The 14,150-nt window shown below is 44.4% G+C and overlaps 1 protein-coding gene across 2 annotated transcripts in view; it reads left to right on the top strand.

The window, feature by feature from the left end:
* SNX10 (sorting nexin 10) overlaps nucleotides 1-14,150 on the top strand; it is a 141,172-nt gene that overhangs the window by 44,054 nt on the left and 82,968 nt on the right. The window lies entirely within an intron of this gene.

Consider the following 14,150-nt stretch of genomic DNA (forward strand, 5'->3'; position numbering starts at 1 on the left):
CAGTGGCAGAACGTATTGGATTGGTATCCTACAGACTTCGACTGCCATCATCATTGCGCATTCACAATGTATTTCATGTGTCCCTGTTAAAACCTGTGGTCCACTCACGTTATCATCACCTCACTCAGGATGATGTCTCAGCATCGTCTCCTGGGGACCCGGTCTATCAAGTACACGAGGTACGGGATGTACGATTTCACAATCGTCGGTGGGAGTATTTGCTAGCCTGGGAAGGCTGTGGTCCTGAGGAAGATTCCTGGGAACCTGCGCGGAACATCCTGGATAAGACTCTGCTGTCCCAATTCCACTTGGACAACCCTGGAAGGCCCGGTCCTTTAAAGAGGGGGCGTAAAGTGGGGGGTACTGTTACGATCCCGGTCACTAGCCTAGTGACCGGGCTCTTACCTGCCTCCGCGGCGCCGCGAACCGCCGGGTTTCTGGCCTCCAGGGCCGCATGGCAGCGGCGTCTCCTCGTGGAGACGCCGTCAGGAACTCCTCCCCCCAGCTCTGGTACGCGCGCGCGCGAGCGAGGAGCCGCGTTTTGAGGCGTCTGCACCCGGATGTGCAGACACGCCTCTTTTGACGTCAGCTGATTGAGCAGGGGATTTAAGCCGGGACTTTTGAAGATGCAATTCGCCTTGCAACGAGGTTTCTCTTCGGAGTGCTAGTTGCCATCGTTTATCTGCCTGGTTCCTGATCTCTGCCTGCCTGACTCCAGTATCGTCTATCTGCCTGGTTCCTGATCTCTGCCTGCCTGACTCCAGTATCGTCTGCCTGCCTGGTTCCTGACTTCTGCCTGCCTGACTCTGGTATCGTCTGCCTGCCTGGTTCCTGACTTCTGCCTGCCTGACTCTGGTATCGTCTGCCTGCCTGGTTCCTGACTTCTGCCTGCCTGACTCTGGTATCGTCTGCCTGCCTGGTTCCTGACTTCTGCCTGCCTGACTCTGGTATCGTTTATCTGCCTGGTTCCTGATCTCTGCCTGCCTGACTCCAGTATCGTCTGCCTGCCTGGTTCCTGACTTCTGCCTGCCTGACTCTGCTGTCTGCCTGCTTAGACCCCGGTTCGTATCGCTTCCTTGGATTCGTCTGTTATCTCCTAAGACCCAGCGGTCCGGGTCCCTACGGGCTCCTCCTGGGGGGATCTCGGGCTTCCAGGGCGAAGACTCCTAAGCCCTAGCGACCCGGGCCTCTACAGCTCCTCTGGAGGGGTTACGGGTTTCCAGGTGAAGATTCATCGTTTCATCTAGTCTGCCTCCCGTCCGTCTCCCTGCGGCGGTCGGCCCAAGAATCCACTTCCGGATTGGTCAATCACAACAGATGCGGTATCTGATAAAACTATATTATAGTTCTCTAGATTTAAATAATAAAAAAATAATATATAAAAAGTAAATGCAATTGGTTGGCATACAATTGTGAATTTACATTGCTTTTCCCTTTTCTTGTATCTTTAGATGAAACAATTCAGGGGAAGTGATGTTACCTGACCAAAATGGCCATCTAAGAACTGACCTCTCCTTAAGCTTTCTTGAAAAGCTAAAACAGTCTCCTGCTGATTATTTTGCTATATACAATGTTTGTGATTCAAAAATGACTACTTGGAAGAAGGTTGTGGATCTCAAGGTTTTCTCCTTCAGTGGGAGTGGGACAGGACTGAAGGAAGCCAGAGGATTCTCTGTGCTGGGCTACCAAGAAAAAATGAGATGGAGTGAAGACACTGAAGAGTCCCGGTTTGAACAATGTGCACTTGACCAACAGGATTTCCCAGCATGGTTCCATGTTTTGAAAGCAGACATAACAGCAGTCAAGGGGGAAGTCTTGGAGACAGTAGCCAGTTTAAAGAGATACATAGGAGAGAGAGGCTGGAGATTTAATGATGCGGAGCAGCGCATTGATGAGCGGGACAAGGTTGTTGCGCAGCTACAAAAGGATTATCAGCGTTTGTCGTAGATGAATGGTAACCTTGCAGACAAGCTAGAAGATATCGAGAATCGATCGAGGAGATGTAACCTGCTCCTCCTCAGGATCCCAAAGTCAGATAAATATTCTAATTGTGTGAACATTGTGCATGCTGTTTGTGAAGCTATTCTGAGGTCGTGTGGCTTGGGCTTCTTCTTTTTACTAATGCTGGTTTCTCTATACCTCCAGGAAGGTTGCATGCCATTCCACTCATTACACAATATAGGATTTACTGTAGCATGCTTTGATTTTTGTGACTAATATTTGTGGTTGGGAAGTTCTCGGTTCTCATTTCCTTGAAGGAGGGTGTGCTGGAGGTATAGCCCATTGTTGTAGGTGGGAATGGGAGAGAAGCTGGGGTGTGGAGGGGATCCTATTTATTATGCAGATTTTGTGGGAAAACATGGGAGATTGAGGGTTGGGTTTTTTTTCCTTGCTCTATTTGGGTCCTGATAACCGGTTATAAAGTGGTATCTCTGAATGTTAAAGGTCTAAATTCCCCGATGAAATGCCTGCTATTATTTAAGGAAGCTAAGGCTTCAAGAGCTTCGGTGTTTGTTTGTTTTTTTTGTACAAGAAACACATCTGAAGAAGCAAGATGAGAGACTGAGAAGTACATTTTTTCTACACATGTATTTTGCTTCTGATTTATTTCATTCTAAATTTAATGGAGTTGGCATTTTAATTGCTAAAGGTTTCCATACAGAGATCTTGAGATTTCTTTTTTTGAAGTTAAAAAGTGGGACTGCTGTTTTTTCCTTTCTCAATCTCTGTGCTCTCAATAATAACCAGGGGGATTTCTTTCTTGGGCTGGAGGAACGATTTAGTGTTTGATGGCCATGTAGTTGTTGGTAGTGACTTTAGCTTTACTCTGTCCCCCTCTTTAGAAAATTCTAGGAGTAGTGGTATACCTTAAAGGTCTCAAAGGTGCAAGATTAACTGATGTATGGAGGTTCTCTCACCCCTCTCAGCATGATTACCCCTTTTATTCTGTGCCTCTTGATGCCGATTCAAGAATCAACCTACTTCTGATCAGCAAGTCCTGTTTATCAAGCATGCAAATAGATAATATTGGGTCTATAACGTGGTCTGATAATTCAAAATTAACAGCTGCAAGAAGAGAGTGAACAATAATTTTGGTGGTTGAATGATTATTGAATGACAGCAATATATTTGAGCAATTGAGGGATAAAATTCAGGAGTTATCTGCATCTTAATGATCATTCTAGCTAACATGTCTCAGTGATCATCGGGAATAGATTCATATTTTGAGCAGCAGATAAAAAGAAAGAGGAACGGAGAGAGTGAGAGATTTAAAATATCAGCATATGTTAGTTGATTGGAACAGTGCCATAAGGCTATGGGGAATCCTAAAAGTTTGAGGGAGCTCAAGACTGAAAGAGGTAAACTACATGTACTGGTTTGGTTTTGTTACCACATCAGAATAGGGAACCTGAGCAGGTTAATAATTATTTTACAGTTGACTCTTAAGCTGTGGGATACTTATAGCTTCCTTCTGACTGGTCACAGAAATTACTCTCCTTTAACTCCACTTGGGTTTAGGTGTTTTTGCCAGGAGAGCTTTTCTTTATTTTTCAAAAATGGGGGGGGGGGGGGGAATTAGATGTGACATAGCTGGGCAGTACTCTTGAAATAGAGAAGTAGTTAATAGTGATGTTCTTGTCACTAAATTTGGTATTTCAGAGAAAGATAGGTTTGACTATTTACAAATATGACTTTTTTGATGATTAAGACTATTTGACTTGAGATCTCTAGAGCATGCCCCTTTTGAGGTGTTACGTTCTAAATCTCCAACCTCTAAGGGTCTTATTTAAAAAAAATGTATTCCTATCTTATTCCTCCACCTGTGCAAAATGCTAAGCATTTATTAGATTGGGAAAGGGATCTGGGTTATGTAGTGGATGAAGCAAAGTGGGATAAATGATTTTGGTGGACTGCTAAAAGCTCTATATGTACTTTAATAACTTGAAAATAACTGTAAAGTTCTTTTCTAATGGTACTTTCCGCTGGTAAAGCTACATACGATACTTCTGGCTGTTGACAGCTCCTGCTGTTGTCCATAGTTGGTGGGAGTCTGAACATATTCAGTCTTTTTGGCACATATTAATTGATTTGATCCAACATGTTTTAAATATTTCTATGTTGAAAGATCCCCAAATTTTTTTTTCACTCTTTTTCGTACTGATCTTATTGGGAAACATAAAAAGCTAATAGCTCAATTTGTGTTTGCGGCTAGATGTGAAATAGCCACCTATTGGAGGAAAACCTTTATGGCCCACCCTTTTGTCTTTGAGCAAAAGCATTTGAAGTGTGTTAATATGGGTATATACTGTACATAGACACTCTACAGTCCTTTTTAAGTCTTTCTTTGGGAACCTTATTTACAGTGGAGTTCTATGAAGAATTAATCTGTTCCTCATGTCTGCTTCTTGTGCTACAGTTGTACTGTAGTTTTGATAAGAGTTGTGGGAAGATTGGGGGAGAATGTTATATCTTTATTGAACATTTTGAACCTCAGGCTGCATTAAAAGATTTTGATATGTGTTTCAGCAATATGCTTTTGGTCCATATTGTTCTTGCTGTTGCTGGTTCAATAAAATTAAAATAAAAAAAGAACATAACATTTCAATATAGGGGTAACCTACACTGAGCAGCAGTTACAATCCCCAAACATTTTGCTGGGCAGACTGGATGAATCATTTGGGTTTTTATCTGCTGTCATTTACTATGTTTATTTATTTATTTAAAATTATTTATATACCGTCTAGCAATAAAAAATATTGATCAAAATGGTTTACAATATGCAAAAACAGAAGTTGGAGAAAAAATTACATACATAAAGTTATATAAATAAAAACAAACATAAAATAATAAAAACTATTTAAAAAAAATGAAGTAAAAGGAAGGAAAGGCAATTGAGAGTAAAATAAAAATAACATAATGGAAATAGCTGTGGATGAAGTAATTAAGAGAGGTTTGTATCTGAAATGAGAAATGCTTTTGAGAAAAGGTAAGTTTTTAGTGATTTCTTAAATTCTTTTGAGTTAGGAATTTGACGAAGAGATGTAGGTAAAGAATTCCATAATAGTGGACCTGCTACTGAGAACGCTCTTTTTCTTGTGATATTTAGGTGTGCTAAACATATCGATGGAATGTCTAGTAAGTTTTTGTTCAGGGATCTTAAGTGTATGGAAGGTTTGTAGAGCCGGAGAATGGTACAAAGCCAGATCAAGGATGGGTTATGTAATAAAGAATGCACAATGGGCAAAATTTGTTATGTTATAAGACATTTAAATGCTTCTCCCAGACAAACTGAATGGTAGTCCTCACACATAAGTGACATCATCGGATGGAGCCGGTAAGGAAAACTTTGTCATAGTTTCTGGAACTTTTGACTGTGCATGCCGAGCATGCCCTATACCATGCGTTCACATGGGGTACCACTTCACTCTCTTTATTTCTGCGGAGCTTTTGCCTTGCGATTATGTGAGCTCACAGCTTTTCTTCAAGAAATTGCCTTTGTATACTTTTCCACTGTCTTTTTTTTTTTCAGGTTTTCTCACAGTTTCATCGAACGCGGGTCCCTCTCAGTTCTCCTTAGTCTCCTCAGTCAGGGTTTTTTGGTGGTTCGGTAAGATTATTTTTGCTTCTGTACCCCTCCGTGGCAGCATCGACCGCCTGCTGCCACTGTCTTTCATTTTTCCCTTTCTTTTCGCTCAACATGGCCTCGTCTGTTTCCGTCGATGCCTCCAGTGCTCGAGGACCATATCCATCATGGACCCTCACAAGATATATGTCCTCTGCCTGGGGGCATCGCACGACGTCCGGAGTTGTCACATGTGCGCCCATATGACCCCTAAGGGATGTTGCACTCGACAAGATGGAAAAACTCTTTGGGTTGAGGAAGTCCAAGCCATCGATATTGGCATCGGAGGCATCTGCATCGATAGACACTGAGCCATTGACATCGGTAGGGCCATTAGTTATGACGATGCTGTTGGTGGATAGGTGCGCTGGGGACCGGCCCATGTCGGTCTCTTCCAGGCTGAGGACGTAAGGTTCATTGTCATTGACCTCGGCACCTGGGAAAGTCCGGGCCAAGCACCGAAGAGAGCTGAGGAAGTATTAGCACGGTGCAGGGCTTAGGAAGGCGCTGGCTCATTCCGTGATGCCTCTGAAGCAACCCCGGTGAGGAGTACCCATCCTCCATCGATGCCAGGGGTCCGTGATGGTCTCCAACAGACCTGGTGCCTGTTGCCAATCCACCTCTGGTATCCGAGAAAAATCTGGCCAGCCCTCCTGCCTCCCAGTCTGTTTTGGCATCAGCAACTTTTGAGGAGGAGCTGAAGTGCAGGATTCAGCTGGCGGTGGAGCGGGTGTTGTAGGGCATCGAACTGGTGGCACCGCCGGTGCTGGTGCCAGCACTCGCCCTGCTGGAACCGCTGCTGGAACAACTCAACATGCTTGTCGTTGTGTTACCAACCCAGTTGGCATCGGTTCCCGGGAGGCCGTCGATGCCCGGCGGGGCACCGATGCTTCCCCTGACTGATATGGTGCTCATTGCCGGTTCCGAGGAGGAGGAAGCTCCATCGAGGATGGAAGAGACACCGAGGCCTGCAGTTCCCCATCCAATTTTTCTTGGGCCAGCACCGGTGCCACCAATGCCCATGCCTCTGGACGAAAGCCAAGCACCCAGGGCCTCATCCCTTGTGGATTATAGTGAGAATAAGGCCCGGTATGACCCCTGGGGGAACAACACTGCAGAATCCTCCTCCAAGGACTCGGAGGGTCTCCCTTTAGAACAGTATCCTCCAGATGAACGAAAGAGGTCTCCGGAGGACTTGACCTTCCCAGGTTTTGTACGGGCGATGGCTGAGGCCATCCCTTTTCAGTTAATGATGGAGGAGGATTCCAGACAGAAGATGCTGGAAATCCTCCAGTTCATGGAGGCTCCTAAAGAGATCGTGGTGGTCCTGGCGCATGAGATCTTTAAGGAGTTGCTGCTGAGGATCTGGGAACACCCCCTCACAGTACCTCCTGTCAACAGGAAGGGGGGGTGGGGTTTACCTCCTTCAACAGGCTACCGGATTAGAGAGGCATCAGCTGTCACACCAATTGGTAGAGGTCGAATTCTCTCTCAAGAAGGCCAAACGCTCTTGGACCCATGCCTCAGCGCCCCTGGGCAAGGATCATAGAGTGATGGCCGCTCTTGGGAGGAAAGTATTCCAAAGGGCCATACTCATTGCCCGCATCGCATCTTACCAGCTCTACGTGAGCCAGTTCTCAAGCAACCTCTGGAAGCAGGTGCAAGAGGTGGCCGAGCAACTGCGTCAGCAGCAAGCCCCCTTCTTATCAGTGGTGCATCAGGGCCTGGAGTGTGGAAAACGTGAGGTTCATTCAACCTACGACGTTTTCGAGATGGCATCAAGAATCTCTGCAGCAGTAATTGGAACCCGCAGGATGGCATGGCTGTGGGCCTTGGATCTCCAACTGGAGCTACAGGAAAGACTTGCTGACTTGCCGTGCACAGGAGAGAATCTCTTTGGAAATAAGGTAAGGGACGCAGTGGCCCAGTTATGGGATCACCATGAGACCCTTCAGCAGTTCTTCACAGCACTTCAGACCTGCCCTCCTCAGTCAGAATGTCTGTGAGGCAGGGTCAGAGGAAGTCTTTCTACTGCCAGAAGAAGTACTATCCTCCAGCCCCTCGCTCCTGTTAGAGGGTGAGCTCCTATGGCCCAGGCAACAGAGAGCTCCCAAGCCCCAGCTGGCTCATAAGAGCATAAGAAATTGCCATGCTGGGTCAGACCAAGGGTCCATCAAGCCCAGCATCCTGTTTCCAACAGATGCCAAACCAGGCCACAAGAACCTGGCAAGTACCCAAACACTAAGAAGATCCCATGCTACTGATGCAATTAATAGCAGTGGCGATTACCTAAGTAAACCTGATTAATAGCTGTTAATGGACTTCTCCTCCAAGAACTTATGCAAACCTTTTTTGAACCCAGCTACACTAACTGCACGAACCACATCCTCTGGCAACAAATTCCAGAGCTCCCTGGGGTTTTGACCGATCACAGGGAGCATGAGCCAGCCACCTGTACCTGAGACACTGGATCCCCCATCTCTGCCTCCATGATGTAGTTGGTACACCCATCTTTGTACAGCCGATAGTTATATGCTTCATGCGGGGCCGGCTTCAATTGAAGCCTCACTTAAGGTCTCCCGCTATATCTTGGAATCTCAATGTGGTGCTAGCTTAGCTGATGAAAGCCCCTTTTGAGTCTCTGCACTCCTGTGACCTGAAGTACCTGACCTGGAAGGTCATATTTTTGGTGGCAGTCATCTTAGCGCAGGGTCAGTGAGCTCCACGTTTTAGTGACTTATCCACCTTATACCAAATTTTATCATGCCTAAGGTGGTGACGGATTTCCATCTTAGCCAGTCAATCGTCCTGCGAACATGCTTTCCCAAGCCCCATTCGCACCAAGGCGAACAAGTTATGTACAGTTTGGATTTCAAGAGCACCTTAGCCTTCTATCTGAAGTGGACAAAAGCCCATAGACAGTCCACCCAACCTTTCATTTCTTTTGATAGGAATTTATTTATTTATTTATTTATTTAGCATTTTTTTATATACCGAGGTATAGCAGAGTTGCCTTCACTCCGGTTTACATACAGAAACAACATGTTACATAGAACGATGTATGAAGATTACAATTTAAAATTAACGATGATAAATACAACAGGAGAATGTATAACAAGATAACATAGGATAGAACCCTGAATAGATGTACATATATCTCAAAAAGCATTGAAGGGCATCTGTGTCATTGTAACAGGGAGAATGAAAAAATGGCAGAATATATAAAAGAATTTTAGAGTCATTGAGTGCTATCTTTAAAGGATTGGCTGAGAAGCCAGGGTTTTAAGTCTTTTTTGAAGGATTTTAAGTTATCTTGATTGGTGAGGCAATGAGGAAGCGAGTTCCAGAGCTTAGGGCCGATGATGGAAAAGGCTCTGTTTCTGGTGGAGGATAATTTAGCCTGTGGAAGAGAGGGAATCACTAGATTAATTTTGCTGGCGGTTCGTGTAGTACGTTGGGAGCAATGGATGTGAATGATGTCATCAAAGGCGGAATAGTCGGCATTGTATATTGCTTTGTGGAGTATGGTGAGGACTTTGAATTCTGCTCTTTTTTCAATAGGGAGCCACTGTAATTGGTTGAGAACAGGTGTAATGTGATCAGCTTTTCTTGTACCTGTTAGAACTCTGGCTGCAGCATTCTGAAGGAGCTGCAAGGGTCTCAAGGAAGATTTTGGAAGGCCGATCAATAGGGAGTTGCAGTAATCCAAACCTGAAAAAATGAGGGCTTGAAGGACAGTTTTGAAATCATGGGGGTGGAGTAGGGGTTTTAGATGTTTAATTATTTGAAGTTTGTGAAAGCCTTCCTTTATTTTTGTGGAGATGTGTTTTTTATAGATTAGGTCAGTGTCTAACCAAACACCCAGGTCTTTAACGCTCTCTTTGAGAAGGACGAGGGTCTTGTCAAAGTAGAAGGGTGGAATTGTTAAATGTCCAGGATATTTTTTGGCAATTAGGATACATTCTGTTTTGCTTGTATTTAGACATAATTTGAGATGAATTAGCAAGTTTCTGATAGTATCCAAGTGTGAGGCTGCTTTAGACATAGCATCTTCTATCGAGGAAGAAATAGGAATGAGTAATTGAATATCGTCTGCATACATGTAATACGTTATGTCAAGACTAGATAAGAGATGGCAAAGAGGGGTTAGGTAGATGTTGAATAGGATTGGTGAAAGTGCTGATCCTTGAGGCACACCTGTATCGAGGGGGACAGGAGAAGAAGAGCTATTGTTGTGAAAAACTTTGAAGTGTCTGTTACTGAGGAAGGATGAGAACCAACTGAGAGTTTTGCCAGCCAGCCCAATGGATTCTAGACATGAGATGAGAATTTTATGATCCACTGTGTCGAAGGCAGCAGAGAGGTCTAAGAGAATCAGAAGGTATCCTTTTTTGTTGTCAAAGCCTCTTAGGATGGTATTGGAGAGTTTAAGGAGGAGGGTTTCAGTGCTGTGGTTTTTTCTGAAGCCGAATTGGGAAGGAGAAAGAATTTTATTATCGTCTAGATGGTCGTTGAGTTGTTTCAATGCCGCCTTCTCAATCATTTTTGCAAAGAAGGGTAAGTTGGAGATTGGGCGGTAGTTGTTTAGGTCTTCTGGATTGAGGTTTTTTTTCTTTAATAAAGGAGTGACGGTGGCAATTTTTAACTTGGGAGGCAGCTCGCCTTCCTCGAGCGATTTGTTGATGATTGCTGAAATTGTTGGGGCTAAAGGATAGGCAATTTCTTTAAGAACTTGGGTGGGAATGGTGTCGAGTTCGTGACGAGCAGGGTTGATTTTCTTCATCATTTTTTCTGTTTCTGTAATGGAAATAGGTCTGAAGTCCAGCCAAGGAGGGATGTTAATTGAAGAAGTTTGTAAATTGAAGAAAGAAGAGGTGATGAAGGTGTTTGTTATTTTGGAGATTTTATCCTTAAAATAGATGGCTAAATCTTGGCTTAGGTTTTTTTTGGTAATAGTAGTGTTGGAGATGTGGATATCAGAGATGAGGTTGTTTACAAGGTTGAATAGGGATTTGGGTTTGTTGGAGGAATTTATAATTTTATTGCCGAAGTAGTTCCGTTTTGTGTTTTGGATAGATTTCTTGTAGGCTGCTAATTGTGAACGGTATTTTTGTAGTGTAGCAGGCAGTTTATTTTTTTGCCATTCTTTCTCTGTTTTCCTGAGAGCTGATTTCATGTTTTTTAGGGTGGTGTTAAACCATGGGTTTTGTATTTCTTTTTTGTTCTTTAGGTGTTTGATCTTCTCCGGGTTAATGATGTTAGCGGTTGTTTCAGTGATTGAGGACCATGATTGGATAGCGTTATTTATGTTTGATAAGTCAAGATTCGCTAGTTGTAGACCTAGCTCTTGAAGGAGAAGATTAATTTGATAGGGTGGACGGAATTTGAAGGATTTTTTTGTAGAGTTATTATTTGTTGGGTTGTTGAAGTTTGTTTGGGATTTGCAGAGTAAGAGATGGTGATCAGACCATGGGACTGGGTTGTGAGAAATAGAAGAGTTCATGAAGAAGTTGTTGGTGAAAATCAGGTCGAGAGTGTGACCTGCTTTATGTGTAGGGTTGTTCACTTGAAGGATGAAGTTTAGACTTGATAGCATGTCGAGAAGAGTTTCGCAGCTAGGAGAACGGGGGTTGGCGTCTGTATGGAGGTTGAAGTCTCCAAGAATGATCACAGGTTTTTTTATGTTGATGTTAGAGATGAGAAATTCAATGAGCGGAGAAATGTTGTTGTCTAGTAGTTTAGGGGGGCAATAAACGAGGCAGATTTGAAGATGTTGGGAGTCGAAGAGAGTAACTTCAAATTGTTTAGGGAGGTTGTGTGGGATTATTTTCATTGAAAAGTGTTTTCTTATGATAAGTAGCAGGCCTCCTCCTCTTTTGTAGTTACGGGGAATTGAAAAGGTATCGTAGTCATTGTTGTTAAGGTGGTTCAGAATTACTTGATCGGTGTTTTTTAGCCAGGATTCAGTTATGGCGAAGAAGTCAGGATTTTTTTCTTGTAGTATGTCAGAAATTAACATGTGTTTCTTAGACAATGACTGCGCATTGATGAGAAGAAAGGTGAGACATAAGAAGTTTTTGTTGTTTTTCAATAGGGGGATGTTAATAAGGTGGTTGTGTCTGTTTTGGAAATAAGAGTTGGAGAAAGTTGTCATCTTTGATTGGGTGAGGGGTACCAGAAGTTGAAAGAGACTGTAGGGGCCGAGTGGTGGATGCTGGAAGTTGAATGCTGTCCGAGTGGTGGACACAGGAGGTTGGGTGCTGTCCGAATGGAGGTTGGATGCAGTCCGAGTGGAGGTTGAATGCAGTCCGAGTGGAGGTTGAATGCTGTCCGAGTGGAGGTTGAATGCTGTCCGAGTGGAGGTTGAATGCTGTCCGAGTGGTGGACACAGGAGGTTGGATGCTGTCCGAATGGAGGTTGAATGCTGTCCGAGTGGTGGACACAGGAGGTTGGATGCTGTCCGAATGGAGGTTGAATGCTGTCCGAGTGGTGGACACAGGAGGTTGGATGCAGTCCGAGTGGAGGTTGAATGCTGTCCGAGTGGAGGACACAGGAGGTTGGATGCTGTCCGAATGGAGGTTGAATGCTGTCCGAGTGGTGGACACAGGAGGTTGGATGCAGTCCGAGTGGAGGTTGAATGCTGTCCGAGTGGAGGTTGAATGCAGTCCGAGTGGTGGAATAGGTTGAGAGTTGCCGTTGCAAACCTACACTGTCCATTTTGCTAGCGAATTGCATCTCGTTCTGTTATGCCCAGGTGAGACTGCATCTTGGGGGTCATGTGAAGGTTCATTCTGTCAGAGCCATGGCAACGTCGGTGGCCCACTTGCGAGCAGTTCTCATGGAGGAGATCTGCAAAGTGGAATTCTCTCCACACATTTGCATCTCACTACTGTCTGGATAGGGATAGCCGACGTTGACAGTAGGTTCAGCCAGTCTGTCCTTCGGAATCTCTTTGAGGTATAGAACCCAACTCTCCCTGCCTAGGGCCCATTGTTTGGGTTCAGGCTGTCTCCCCCTCTTTTACCAACAACACTGATGATGTTGTACCCGTTGGCACCCGATTGGTGACTATTCGTCTTCTTTTGTTTTGGGGATCAGCCTGTAGCTAGGAATTCACCCATGTGTGAAGATTACCATCCTGCTTGTCCTAGGAGAAAGCAGAGTTGTTTACCCCTAACAGGTGTTCTCCTAGAATAATCAGGATGTTAGTCCTTATAAAACCCGCTCGCCACCCCACATAGTTGGGTTTCTCCTATTATTTTTTTTTTTTTAAATTATTATCGTAATTCTATATTACGAGACTGAAGGATGCTGCATGGACGCATGGTATAGGGCATGCTGGGCATGCTCAGTATGCACGGTCAAAGTTCCAGAAACTTTGACATAGGCTTTCCGTGCAGGGTTCCATCTGATGATGTCGCCCATGTGTGAGGACTAACATCCTACTGTCCTAGGAGAACACCTGTTAAAGGTAAGCAACTCTGCTTTCCAAGGTATTAATGCCTAGGAGGTGACCTCCTTTCAGTGGAAAGGAGACTCTGGAATGAGGAGTCATGGGATGAAGGGTGAAAGGGGGCAGACGTAGTAATCTTAAGGAAATATTTCTTTACAGAGAGAGTGGAGAGGTGCATGAAACAGCTTTCCAGTAGAGGTGGGGGAGGCAAGGACAGTCTTGAATTCAGATAAAGCATGGGATAAGCACAAAGGATCTCTGAGGGAATGGTAGGGATTGTAGAGCGGAGTAGTTGTATGGTTGGGCTGACTAGATAGGCCTCATGATGTTTTTCTGCTTTCATTCAATTTATAGCCGGTTAGGTGTAAAATTATCTGGGTAACTTATCCGAATAACTTTGAGAGTATATTCAAGGGGAGAACTGTCCTGCTGAATATCTGTCTCACGTTATCTGGCTAGCTTGCTGGCTTACTGAATATGGACCTGGATAGAAATTAGAAGCTATGCAAAGGAGAGGTACTGTTAACAGGGGACTTTAATCTAATCTACTAGACATAAGGATTGGAGAATGACAACTGTGGGATCAGCTAGGAGGGAGATAACTGGAATTTTGCCAGAAGAATTTCTTGAGCTATTAGTTGGGGGAGTCTCCATGTGGCAAGGTGACACTGCACTAGTGCTGACACAGTGAAGGTGAAGTGATCAATGGGGTGCTACAGAGGTCAGTGCTAGCCCTGGTACACTTCAGTGTCTTTAGCTAACATTGTTGAAGGGCTGGATTTTTCTGGGCTCAGTCCGTGCATGTTGGCATTCTGCCCGGGGGCTAATTTCACTGGTGACTGTACTAGGAGATACCTGAGGGGCTTGTCACCTGCATGCACACAGGATGGTTCCAGGTATTTCTGGTAGGTTTATTTAAGCAATAAGAGGATAAAACAGAGAATAAATAAAATCAGATAATACACAAGCGTTAGTTGCAAATAATAACAGTTACATATTATAAAGCTTACATATTCCAAGGGATCAGTTTCTGCTATCATGTCCAGGAAGTGATCTCTCTCCCTCTATTCACTT

This window comes from Rhinatrema bivittatum, chromosome 2 (assembly GCF_901001135.1).
Source record: "Rhinatrema bivittatum chromosome 2, aRhiBiv1.1, whole genome shotgun sequence".
NCBI lineage: Eukaryota > Metazoa > Chordata > Amphibia > Gymnophiona > Rhinatrematidae > Rhinatrema > Rhinatrema bivittatum.